This window comes from Dromiciops gliroides, chromosome 4 (genome assembly GCF_019393635.1).
Source record: "Dromiciops gliroides isolate mDroGli1 chromosome 4, mDroGli1.pri, whole genome shotgun sequence".
Lineage (NCBI taxonomy): Eukaryota > Metazoa > Chordata > Mammalia > Microbiotheria > Microbiotheriidae > Dromiciops > Dromiciops gliroides.
In genome coordinates, this window is record NC_057864.1 from 20,554,241 (window position 1) to 20,568,192 (window position 13,952).

The following is a 13,952-nucleotide window of genomic DNA, read 5'->3' on the forward strand; positions in this document are numbered from 1 at the left end:
TTTTAGGCAGAACATTGTTAACCTAGATAGTGATAGAGCAGGGAAACTATTATTATTGAATAGAATCTTGGGTTGATACCACATGGGGATCAGGTGAAGGAACTAGATAAGCTTATCCTAGAGAAAAGATGAAGTATATAATAGCTGTATTCAGATACTTGGCAGCCTGTCATGTGAAAGAGGGGTTAGCATTATTCTTTTTGACCTTAGAGAGCAGAATTAGGAAAAACTGAAGGAAGATATATAGAGTCAGTTAGTTAGCCAGTCAGTGGGCAGTTAATGTCTACCAGGTACTGTGATAAGCATTAGGGATACAAAGAAAAGCAAAAACAATGCCTGCTTTCAAGGGGCTTACATTCTTTATTTTATTTTATTTTTAGTGAGGCAATTGGGGTTAAGTGACTTGCCCAGGGTCACACAGCTAGTAAGTGTTAAGCGTCTGAGGCCGGATTTGAACTCAGGTACTCCTGACTCCAGGGCCGGTGCTCTATCCATTGTGCTACCTAGATGCCGTGGCTTACATTCTAAAAATGGGAAAGACATCAATCCATAAAGCTAGGTTATCCTAATTAGTAGTGAGACAAAATGAGGCCCTGGACTAGTATGGTATGTGAATGGAGAGAAAGGGTCATATAGGAGAGAGATTTCAGCTTAATATTAAGGACATTTTCTAACAATCAGAACAGCCTCAAAGGGGAATGGGCTGGGGTTCAGGGAGGGGATCATCCCCCCTCACTTCAAACAGAGGCTGAATGGCTAACTATCTGGAAGGTTTTAGATAGTGCTCTTACTTGGGGTGCAGGCTACACTAGATGGCCTCTGAGTTCTGTCTGCCTCAGAGATGTCTGGATCTCTGCAAAATTTATTGCAGTTTACTTAGGGCAGTTTGCAATTCAAAGCAGCTTCATATTCCCAGGGGCCTTGGTGCCCTGCTGCCCTTTGGTGGAAAATAAACAGACCTAAGATATGAAGCTTCCAAAGGCAGGCAAATAAAGGCGAGAAGAATAGGTTGCCCGCACCAGGATTTGTGCACTGGACCCCTTTAAAGAGTGAGCTTCATTCGGCTGCAGCGAATTGGGTTTCTGCCCAGTGTTCCAAACATACAGTGGCCTACAGTGAAGCACATCTCTTAGGGGAAATCTAGCTGCACCTTGGAAACTGCCTGATGGGTGGGCATTGGGAACAGTTACTGTGTGGTATCTTGGAAAGGTCACCTGACTGGTCATCAGGAGACCTGGGCTCAAATCTTGCTTCTGCTACTTATTCACTGTCATCCTGGTTAAGCAGTCTACTCCCTTCCCAAGGCTTCAGTTTCCTTATGTGGAAAAGGATGGGGCTGGACTAGATGATTTTTAAGAAATGTTTCAATTATGTACCCCTAATAAATCCTTATGAACTCATTGACTGATTCTCTTTTTATTCATTCAAAGATAATTTTTATTTTTATTTTTAATTTTTTTTTGGTGAGGCAATTGGGGTTAAGTGACTTGCCCAGGGTCACACAGCTAGTAAGTGTGTAAAGTGTCTGAAGCCGGATTTGAACTCAGGTCCTCCTGAATCCAGGGCCGGTGCTCTATCCACTGTACCACATAGCTGCCCCTAATTTTTATTTTTAAAATTCAATTTTATTTAATTTTTAATTCCAAATTCTCTCCCTCCCTTCTCTTACCCAATGAGAAGACAGGAAAAATAGAAGCCATTATAAATATGTATAGTCATGCAAAACAAATTCCCACATTAGCCATGTCTGAAAAAAAGCAAGAAAAAGGAATAGAAGAAAATATGTTTCCATCTGCACTTGGAGGCCTTCAGCTCTCTTTTTGGAGGGGGGTTGTATGTTTCATCATGAGTCCTCAAAGATCATTTAAAATGCTTACTGTGTCTCAGGTACTGGGGGCACAAAGATAAAAAACAAAAGCAGTCCCTATCCTCAAAGAGCTTATATTCTTCTGAGGGAAAACAGGTGATCAAATAAACCAAGAAACATACATACAAGTTGACATGGTGACAAAATAGGAATACAGAAATACAAAGCCATATGGTGGAAGAAGAGCTTTTAAATTTTATTTTATTTTTACAAAGATATATTTTATTTGTTAAAATCTGTAGTTTAAATTTCCATTTACATTATCTCAAAATTAAGTTGATCATAGTGCAAGCATCAGTTGTAATGGTTTGTACCCCATCTTGCTCCATTTGGACACTTCACGGTTCACAATATCCCATAAAAAGAGGTTATGCTGCTATTCTACATCTGGTTATGTGGAAGCAATGTTCTGTCAGTCTCTTATAAGCATCAACCAGGTTTAGGACAGTTTCAGGGCTCCAAAGTAGCTCCCCTATAGCACTTGCTCGAGGCCATAATCTGGGAGAGAGATTAGTTGCATCCACATATTCTCTCCACAGGGCAGCAGTTACACCAATTATGAGTTCTTTCTGACTTTTAGTTCCATCAAAATCAAGGAGTTCCACAGTATAGTATTTCTTCCAATCTTGTCCATAATTAATATAGTCTAGGTACCAAGGGGATGCAAGGACAGCAGTGTACCCAGATGCTGTAACTTTCTGTAATTCCTTACGATAATTTTCGCTTTTCCACACTTCAACTATAGTGTCTTTCTGAGCTTTACTCCATTATCAAAAACTTCTTGCCAGACCACGTATCTTTTGTTTGTGGCTTCGACAATGTCTGTAAACTGCTGGATATAGTAACATTCAAGTTTCTTATAATCTTTACCAAAGCCTTGTTGCTTCATGAATTCTGTTACGTCTGGATTTGATTGCCAACAAGTCTACTTCATCTCCTCCCAAATGGATGTAGTTTTCCGGAAACAACTGGCTAATTTATTCGAAAAATTTCACCATGAACTCATAGGTTATATTCAAAATTGGATTTATAGGTCCAAAAGAACCAGTCTTCTCTTTTCCTTTATAACAAGGTGTCAAGAGGCCGTCCTGACTTCTCCCCCTGGGGAATCCATGTGGCCTTGAGTATCAAACACTGGGACAACTCAGATTCCTTGTAATTGAGCATATTCAAGCACCCACTTCGGACATGGACATGAGAATAGGCTCACTGCTGTTTAACTTTGGAAAAGTTATACTCTGATATGGGAATGACTGGTCATGCACTATATGCCAATGCAGAACATTGAATTTATTAAATTCCATGGCATCCAGGGTTGCCAGAATAGTCTTCACTAGCAGATAATGTCTGGATGTTCCAATTAAAATTCCTCTGTAATGAAACCTTGGAATGTCCTCCACCATTGTCTCGTTGACCCCATAAGCTCCGTAAGGATCTCTGTAAACTAACTGGCTGAAAGTCTCCAAAGCTGGTAAAACACACTGAATACTCACAGATTCTAGCTGTGCCCAAGTGCCCTGAATAGATCATTTATAAGACTCAAGAGCATTGTTGTCAGGGGAATCATCACAGTCTGTGTGAAAGTCAATTGCGACCGTAAGTTCTCGTAGCTCTGGTCCACCACGAGTCTGGAGATGGTCTTCTGGACTTTTGGAGTAGTCAAAAATGTACTGCTAACAGCCGCGGAAAGCTTCCTCCGGGAGAAAGCAACCACTGCCATGGGTAGAACTGGGGTTGAGAACGACCTGAAACCTGCTGGGGGCGAGGTTCAGGACTTCACGGCTTCACGGACACAGACATGGGCCACAGAGCCGGCTGCCGGGCGCCAGAGGCCGGGGTTCGAGCAGCAGCGGTAGCAGCAGCAGAGTGTGGCACCTGGAGAGCCATGGGCAAGCACTGTTGCGCCCTCCAGACCCCCGGCTTCTTATTCCGGGTGCGCGGGGAAGCCGAGGCTCGGGAGCCGCCCCAAGGGTCAACCCCCGCCACCCATCCCCACTCAGCCCGGCGTCGCCTTCCCGCGTCGAGGAAGAGATTTAACGAATGAGAGGATCAGGAAATAGGACATTTCAGCTGTGACTCGAAGGAATCTGGAATTCTAATAGTCATGAAGGGGCAAAGACTCGGAGGTGGGTGATTAAAGGCATGCAAGGCACACAGCAAGCATGCCCATTTGGCTGGAGCTTAAAGTATATGACAGTAAAAAGCAGTAAGCCTGAGAAGATAGACTGGAGCCAAACTGTGAAGCTGTGTTTTTTTTTTCTTTGTTTTTTTTTTTTTTTTTATTTTTTGTGGCCAGGCAATGAGGGTTAAGTGACTTTCCCAGGGACACACAGCTAGTAAATTTCAAGTGTCTGAGGTCAGATTTGAACTCAGGCCCTCCTGAATCCACTTTGCCATCTAGCAGTCCCATGTGAAAGGTTTTAAAAGATAAACAGGGGCGGCTAGGTGGCGCAGTGGATAAAGCACCGGCCCTGAATTCAGGAGTACCTGAGTTCAAATCCGGTCTCAGATACTTGACACTTACTAGCTGTGTGACCCTGGGCAAGTCACTTTACCCCCATTGCCCTGCAAAAAAAAAACAAAAAAAAAAAACAAAAAAAAGATAAACAGAGGACTTTATTTTGTAACCCAGACTCTAGCACCTAGAGAAAAGTGGGAGCCATTGGGACTTCTTCAGCACAGGAGAGACATATTCAAGCCTGTGTTTTAAGAGTTTCACACTGGCAACTATGGGAAGGTTTTGAATGGGAAGGGCATGGATTCCAGGTAAGGAGACCACTTAGAAGGCTATTTGCCATAGTTCAAATGAGTATTGATGAAGGCCTGAAATGGGGTGTGAATGGAAATGAGGGGAGGGTTGGCAAGACTTATCAAATAATTAGATATGGAGGTGAGGGAGAATAAGAAGACAAGGGGAATCCTGAGGTTGTAAATCTGATGACCAGAAAGATAGAGGTACTTTCTACAGTAATAGGAAAATTAAGGAGAGAGGTGATTTCTTTTTTTGGATGAAGATAACAAGTCTAGCTTTAGACATGTTGACTTTCAGATACTTATGGGATATCCAGTTTGAGATGTCCAGTAGGCAGTTAGAGATTCAGGGCTGGAATTTAGGAGAGCAATTAAGGCTGGATAACTAGATCTAGGGGATATTGTCATAGACACATCACTTAAAGCAATGAGAGTTATAAAGTTTCCCTCTCCAGGGTATACTTCACTGAACATGCTCTCATCAGGTGTCAAAATTCCTTACACCTGTGCCCCTCTCTGTCCAGTCTAATTCCATCTCAATCTGTCTGTCCTTCAAGACTCATCTCAAATGCTGACTCCTCCTTGCAGCCTTCCATGATAGCTCCCTGCAGAAACTGAGCCTTCTAACCTTCCTAAAGCTTCTCTTTCCTCTTCTATAAAATAAGATGGTTTGGTTAGATGACCTCCAAGATCCTTCTAGTTCCAAATTCTATAGTCCTATAATTTACCTCTCATACCCCAGGAAGAAAAAAAACAAAAATAATTTCATGGTTCAGCTCAGTAGTGCTCTATTTTTCTCTCTCTGTCTCTCCCCTCTTTTTCTGCCTCTCTCTCCTCCTCCTCTTCTTCTTTTCTTTTTCTTACTCTTTCTCTTCATTCTCAATTATCCATTCTTTTTCTGCTTTTCTGTTTTCCTCTTAATTTATTTCACTTCTTGGTGTGTCTCTATCTCTACCCATCTTACTATTTCCCTTCCCTCCCTTCTTTTTTCTTTCTTTTTTTTTTTGGTGAGGCAATTGGGATTAAGTGACTTGCCCAGGGTCACACAGCTAGTAAGTGTTAAGTGTCTGAGGCCGCCTCCCTTCTTTTTCCTCTCTCCTTTCCTCTTGTGCTTCTAAATAACTCCTCATCCCAGAGTTGGAGGAGAGCATATGTTGTCCCTTGTTGGCATTTTACATCATCCTCCCCTGCCTTAATGTGAAAATAATGTCTTGGAAGAATGGTCTTTCTTGGATTGTAATGAGAAACGGTGATGTAGGTGCTATTGCCATGTCCTGGTGTGGTGTTTATAATGAGAACAGATGAATTTTGGGACATTTCCAATGCCAGAAGCATTCACTAAAGGTTCAAACTTGTGTTAGTCTCAGAATGATGCCAGAGATCAGATATGTGTGTGTGTAGGTTCATGAAAGAGACAGAGACAAAACAGACAGAGAAAGCCAGAGAGCCTGAGCCACAGAAAGAGTGAAAGAGATCCAGACATACAGAGAAACAGAGAGAGAGAGAGAGAGAGAGAGAGAGAGAGAGAGAGAGAGTCAGGGGCAGGAGGGAGGGGGGAGAGGGAAGGAGGGAGGGAGGAGAGAGAGAGAGAGAGAGAGAGAGAGAGAGAGAGAGAGAGAGAGAGAGAGAGAGAGAGAGAGAGAGAGGGAGGAGGGAGGGAGGGAGGGAGGGAGAGGAGACAGACAGAGAGACCAAGAGAGAGAGACAGAGAGAGAGAGAGAGAGAGAGAGAGACAGAGAGAGACAGAGAGAGACAGAGAGAGACAGAGAGACAGAGAGACAGAGACAGAGACAGAGACAGAGACAGAGACTGAAAGAGATGGAGAGAGACAAAAAGACACACAGAAAGAATGAGAAAGTATGTATATATTCCTTGATGTTTTTTATCCTTCTCTATTCCAAAATCCTATCTTCCTGCTTCTGACATGAACTCCTTGTATTATTGTAGGCAAGTCTCTTTCCTACTCTGCACCTCAGTTTCTTCCTTAAAAGAGTGATAGAGTTGGATTGGGTCCCTTCTGGCTCTAACATTTTATGCTCTGTTTTCTAATCCTTTGTTTTCTATGATTTAAATCCCAAATATGACATTCTAAGGTCCATCCCAACTCTAGCAATTTATTATTTTAACATTCTATAATTGTGATACCTGAAAGTTTTGACAACTAGGTAGTATAACCAATAGAATGCTGAATTTGATGTCATGGAAACCTGAGTTGGAATTTGGCCTCAGACATTTACCAGTTTTGTGACCTTGGGCAAATCCCTTAATAGTCCTGTGCTTCAGTTTCCTCATCATTAAAATGAGAGAGTTAGACTTGATGGCCTCTAAGATCCTTCCCATCTCTAAACCTGTGATTCTAGGAATAAGAGCTCAAAATGACATTGATGGGGAGGAGAAAGATCATGACATCAATCAAGCTACAAGCAATTATTAAGTTCAAAAAGTTCTTGCTGTGTGTTTAAAGCATTGTGCTAAGTGCCAGTGATACAGGCAAAGGCTAAAAGAGGCTCCTTACCCTTAAGGAGTATGCATTCTAATGGGATTATTTGCTCCTGCAAACAACCATGTATATCCAAGATATTGAGGAAGTAGATGGAAGATGATCTCAGAGGGAAGGCATAGTAGCAGGGGGGATTTGGATAGCTGGATTTCAGTGTGATTAGTTTGCATTTGATTTTATGCATTTAAAAATATGATTCTGAGAAGGGGTTCATAGCCTTCAGTAGATTAAAAAAGACAATTAACAACCTCTGGTCTAGTCCAAATTCCTCATTTTGGGGATTATGACTCCATAGATTTAGAAATAGCATGGCATCTAATTGCACTCTAATTTTCCATAAAAAGAAGGTAAGCCCCAAATCATCAGATTGTAGATGAAAGTTGGAAGGAAACTTAGAGGTCAATGAGCATGACCCCCCTCCCTTTATTCTTCAGACATGGAATCTGAGATCTAGGGATGTGAAGTGACTTGCCCAAAGCCAAGGTCACCTTGGTGGCAGAGATGGAGCAGGAACTTGGGGTCTCTGATTCTTAATCCCGAGATCTTTCCACTGTAGCATCCACATAAAGAAATGAAGGCTTCTGGGAGTGAAGGTGAATTCAGTTCAATTAGATAAATATTGATTTGGCTCTTACTCTGTGCCAGGCACTGTAATGGGTCCAAAAACATGGAAACAAAAAACAAGCAACCTCTACCCTCAAGGAGTTTATGCTCTACTGGAAAAAATACAACACACAAATGCATAATGAAAGATGATGGACTTTTAGGAGGGAGAGAACACTCATAATTACTTAATAATTTCAGGGAAGGCTGTATAGACTTAGAACTGGAAGGATCCTTAGACTTCTAGCATCACCTTTTCATATTATAGATCAAGAACTGAGCCTAAAACAGTGACTTGTCCACATCCCCCAGGCAGTGCAAAGGCAATTCTGGGACACAAGGCCAGATTCTTTGACTTGAAACTCTATGCTCTTTCCACTGCATCCCATCCATTCCCCTTCCTTGAAAGGAAAAAAAGGATTTAGAGAAATCAAGTTGAGGAGTGATATAGAGAGATGGTTCATGTGATTACAGGGGAAGTAGAAAATGATATGTCAAGATGTCAGCCTGGATGGACTATAGAATATGTGAAAGGGAGGGGCGCAAAACAAGCCAGGACAGGTGGGTTGGGACCTATTTATGGAGGGCCTTAAGATGCCAGGCTGTTTGTATTTGATCCTGGAGTCAATAGAAAGCCATGGAAGCATTTTGAGCATGAACATGACATAGCCAAAATCATTTTGCTATGAGCTTGTTGTATGGAGAATCTTCTTTTTCTGAGCCTGTTGCTGATGAATGACAACTAATCCACAAAACGTGTCACAGAGCAATCTAGGCATAGGCTGTCTGGGGCCAGTCCATAGACTTGAAAACTGATGAGTGCCTCCCATTAGTTATTAGTTACAAACCAGTGTTCAATAACCATAGCAGTATATCATTTTGTTCCTGTCTTGATGGATGGAACTACAAAGGACACATTCACCATCAAGCACAATTTGTCACTTTTCAGAGAAGGAAACTATGGCCCCAGAACAGGCTGGATGGGCACTTGTTGGGTGTGTCATAATGGAATTGCTTTGACGCAGGGGGTCTGTCTGCATTGTTGCTGAGGCCCTTTCCCACTCTTGAATTCAGTGATTATGTGAATTTCCACCCTCTTACAGGGCTTCGCCATTGGACCCTGCAGGCAGAGATTCAACACACTCCAAAAGTGTTTTCTTAGCACGGCACTGAATGATGACAATAAGTGCTTCCACTGTCTCGAAGGTGGCACACTGCTGTCTGAGAATGGCAGTGGGATAATGATCACCGGTCTAATTTATCCTAACAAACCAGCCGCACAGAACCCATCATATTGGGAATGGTGCAGGTTGGATGCTGGGGGAAGCCTGAGAATTTCAGCGTTGTCAGGTGGAGAAATGGGCTGATTGGCGAAAACCTCCCAGGGAGCAGTTGTGCTTCTGCCTTGATGGCAACCTGGAGAGAACGTCCTGTTCTTCAGTGTAAGATACAGTGGGGAGCCGGGAGGAGATGCTGAAGAGGAACACTTCACATCCCGCATTGAACAAGTGTTGTCAGAAGATGTCTTCAGATCTCCTGATTTCTTCCTTTTTTGCTTTGTTTTGTTTTTAAAGATGCCTTTTTTTTTTTTTTTACCAAATAAGGTAGAGAAAATTTCAGAAGCTCACTAATTGAAATTTTGTACCCCAAGCTGAAGATTATGTTTGCACACTCCAGTGGGAAGCATGTTGGACTGAATTTAGAGTCAAAGGACCTGGGTTCAAATCCTAACCCTGACTCTTATACTCTGTGTGGCACTGGTCAAATAGATTTAACTCTATTAGACTCAATGTCCTTACTTGTAAAATGAAGACTAGATTATCACTAAGGTCCCTTCTACTGCTAAATCTGTCATCCTGTGATCTTAAGATTGCCAAATTCCCAGTGGACATCTTCACCTTTACCTCTCACAATGAAGTGATGGGTGTTAGACTAGATCAGTGACTTTCAGAGTGTGATCCAGGGACCCCGCAACCCTTTCAGGGGGTCCATGAGGTCAATGACATTTTAATTTCTAGTATCATTATTATTAATAGATATAACTCCTATTAATAGATATATCCTGGATTTCTGTATGTTACTTTTCCCTGTGTCCCATCCCCTCTCATATCCCCCAGAAGAATACCCCTTTCATCACACTTTATCTCTCCTTATTTTTCAGTCTCTTCTTATCAACTGACTTCTTCTCTACTACTTACAAATATGCCCAGATCTCCCCATCCTTAAATTTTTTCATATGAGAATCAGTGGGATGAATTTAGCATGTTTAATCAAGAGAAAAGATGAGTCAGGGGGGAATGTGACAACTGTCTTCAAGTATATGGAGGACCGTCATATGAAGGAGGGATCTCACTTGTTTTCTTGGCTCCAGAGGATGGAGATGGGAGCAAGGAGTGGACATTACACGGGGAAATTCAGGCTTGATGTCAATAAAAATTCCTGAGAATTAGAGGAGTCTCAAAGTGGAGTAGGCTGCCTCCACAGGTGGGTTTTTCCCTTCATTTTTTTTTTTTAGTGAGGCAATTGGGGTTAAGCGACTTGCCCAGGGTCACACAGCTAGTAAGTGTTAAGTGTCTGAGGCCGGATTTGAACTCAGGTACTCCTGATTCCAGGGCCGGTGCTCTATCCACTGCACCACCTAGCTGCCCCGGGTTTTCCCCTTCTTGGAGGTCTTTATGTCTAGGCTGTGTGACTGACTACTCATAGGGCCTGTTATTGTAGAAATTGCTTCCATGCATTGGTTAAAGTAGTCCCTTCCAGTTCTCAAATTCAGTGATTTCATTGCCCCTTGATTCTACCATCCCCTCCAATTACCATGCCATATCTCTCATGCCTTTCATAGCCAGATTCCTTGAAAAAGTTGTCTACAATAATTTCCTCCTCTTTCTTACCTCATATTCGTCAACCCTTTGTAATATGGCTTCTGACCTCAATATTCCAATGAAATGGCTCTCTCCAAAGTCAACAGTGATCTCTTAACTGCCATATCGTATGGCCTTTTTCCAGTCTTCTCCTCCCCTCCCCTCCCCTCCCCCCCCTCTCCTCTCCTCCCCTCCCCTCCTTCCCCTCCCCTCTCCTCTCCTCCCCTCCCCTCCCCTCCCCTCCTCCCCTCCCCTCCCCTCTCCTCCCCTCCCCTCCCCTCCCCTCCCCTCCCCTCTCCTCTCCTCCCCTCCCCTCTCCTCTCCTCCCCTCCCCTCTCCTCTCCTCTCCTCCCCTCTCCTCTCCTCTCCTCCCCTCTCCTCTCCTCTCCTCCCCTCTCCTCTCCTCTCCTCCCCTCTCCTCTCCTCTCCTCTCCTCTCCTCTCCTCTCCTCTCCTCTCCTCTCCTCTCCTCTCCTCTCCTCTCCTCTCCTCTCCTCTCCTCTCCTCTCCTCTCCTCTCCTCTCCTCTCCTCTCCTCTCCTCTCCTCTCCTCTCCTCTCCTCTCCTCTCCTCTCCTCTCCTCTCCTCTCCTCTCCTCTCCTCTCCTCTCCTCTCCTCTCCTCTCCTCTCCTCTCCCCTTCTCTTCCCTCCCTTCCCCTCTCCTCCCCTCCTTTCCTCTTCCTACACTTTTTAGTGACCCAGGAGTTCACCTATCACATCTATGTCACCAGCTCTCAAGTTGGCATTTGCAGCTGATCTCTTACCTGAATTCTAGTCCCTCAGCACTAGCTTCCTGAGTTCATAGCTAGATAGATCCCATTTCACAGATGGAGAGGTATAGACAAAATCTTGGACCAGAGAGGTAGATTCCAAGGAAGTCCAAGTGCTTGCTGCTTCCTTAATACCTGCTCCCACATGCATTAGGGACTCATCTCAATTAGACTTATTTTGGAGCTAGCCTGTTTGTTTTGTCATTAGGTGAATTTGAATACCCATTCAGAATACTGTATGATTTTGTAGGTATCCACTGGAAAATCTGAGGTCTCATGTATATTGTTGGAGGCCCCAGAGAAATTTTTGCATCTATGAATGCAGAACAAGAGTCCTTTCATAGAGAGGGACTTTCTGGGCTGCACAAGACAGTGATTTCCATCCTTTGCTTCTTTTAATTTTTGAAGACTTTATAAAAATTCAGGAAAATACATTTTTGGAGTCACAAGTTTGTGAGAAATAGCTTTTTAAAATTTCTAATTCTAAGAATCCCTCCTTATAGAAAGGAAAATCCAAAGGGACAGAGATTTGTCCTGACTTAGAAAATCTCTCTGACCAGGGTGCAGAGGCAACCATTTCTTCAACTGAAATGAACAATAGAAACATCTACAAAAATCAAAATTGAACACAATATAATTTAAATGAATAAGCCTGGCCCTAAAGAAGAAATATAAGACTATACCTCCCTCTTTTCCTCATAGGGGAAATTTTCTACATTCACCTTATAGCAATCAAGAAAAAAATCCAGTCAAGTTAAAAATGGTCCAAGGGTTAGATAACAGCTTTTGATTCACTGCACAGAACAATAATAATTTTGGGCACACCTTGGAGAATCATTTTTTCCCAGCACCATTTAATCCTACTCTTTAAAAAATATCATTCTGAACTTAAACACAAAAAAGGAGATAGATAGATAGATAGATAGATAGATAGATAGATAGATAGATAGACAGATAGATAGACAGATAGGGAGAGAGAGAGAGAGAGAGAGAGAGAGAGAGAGAGAGAGAGAGAGAGAGAGAGAGAGAGAGAGAACATTTCCATATACACAGCAGAACACAAATAGAAGATTCTATATGAGACTGTGACTCTCCATTTCATACTGCTTGGGTAATTACATTTTCCCCAGCACTTGTTGGATATATGCCATCCTTAGGGACAGAGGGAGGGTATGGAATAAATATTTATTAAGTGCTTACTATGTGTCAGGCACTGTGCAAATATCTCATTTGAACCTCCCGACAACCCTGCAAAGTAGATGCTATTGTGCTCCACATTTTTGCTGTTGAGGAAACTGAGACAAACAGAGGTTTAAGTGACTTGTCTAGGATTACATAGCTAGTAAGCAAGTGTCTGAGATCAAATTTCAACTCAGATCTTCCTGACTCCAAGCCCATTGTTCTTTGCACAGTGATGACCCCATAACAGCCAAGAACCTACATTTCTGCATTTTAAACTGGTCCAGAAACTGAATCAACATCGTTTATATCATTTTCTTAACTAGCTGTTTGTTTCCTGGATATGTCGCTGTCTCCCCAAATCCTTGCCTTCAGTTAGCCTCAGTGATGAAACACCACCTTGATCCTAATGTTTAATGTTTCTTTCTTTTTCTTTTTTTCTTTATCTTTATCTTTTCTTTGCTTTCTTTTTTTTTTTTGCAGGGCAATGAAGGTTAAGTGACTTGCCCAGGATCACACAGCTAGTAAGTGTCAAGTTTCTGAGGCTGGGTTTGAACTTATGTTCTCCTGAATCCAGGGCCTGTGCTTTTATCCACTGTGCCACCTAGATGCTCCATGTTTAATGTTTCTCAACCAGGACTTCCCAATCACTAGTCTTTTTTTCTTGGTTCTTTTGCTGTATCATTTGTTGTCTACCAGAAGTATATAGTGATATTAGTCAGCAAGTTTCAGGAAAATCTCTGTTATGTTGTGGATAGATACTCTAGGAAGATAGCAGACCTTTTTAATGGATATATTGGGTTTTTATGTCATGGGCATTTAGCGATATATACTTCTTCCTTCTCTCCTCCCCACTCCCCCAAGTTCAGCAAAACCAATTTGTCTCATAAATGAACTCTACAAGAATATACAGTGTTCACAGTGATAGTCCCCCACCCCTACGAGGAAAAGAGGGAGGTGTATGCTCATATTTCTTCTTTAGGGCCAGGCTTGTTCATTTCAAATATATTGTGTTCAGTTTTGATTTTTGGTAGATGTTTCTATTGTTAATTTCAGGTGAAGAAATGGTTGCCTCTGCACTCTGGTCAAATTGTCTCCAACTTCTGTTATTTTTCTCTTCTTCCTTGCATACATTTTGAGTGGATTCCTTTCACCATTTCCATAAGCCTAAGCAGCTGGTTCCTGTTAGAGAATCCACCTCTCCACTTTCTAAAAAGAGTCCTATATCTATTAGTGAGCTTCAAGCGTTCAGTGATCTTTCTCTTCCCTGCTCTTCTGATTCTTTACCATACTCTCCTGTCTTCCAGTTTACTGGAAAAAACCAGGATTCCCTTTGTCTCTTCAGGTCCCCCTTTCCTTTGTTTCAACAAGGAAACCCTTATTCATCTTTTAACAAGGTGAACTTTGTTCTTTTTGATAAGTT

At 42.4% G+C, this 13,952-nt stretch overlaps 1 pseudogene; it reads right to left on the reverse strand.

Moving 5' to 3' along the window:
• Nucleotides 1–2,205: 2,205 nt before the first annotated feature.
• On the reverse strand, nucleotides 2,206–10,617 carry LOC122754529 (annotated as a pseudogene).
• Nucleotides 10,618–13,952: the final 3,335 nt, after the last annotated feature.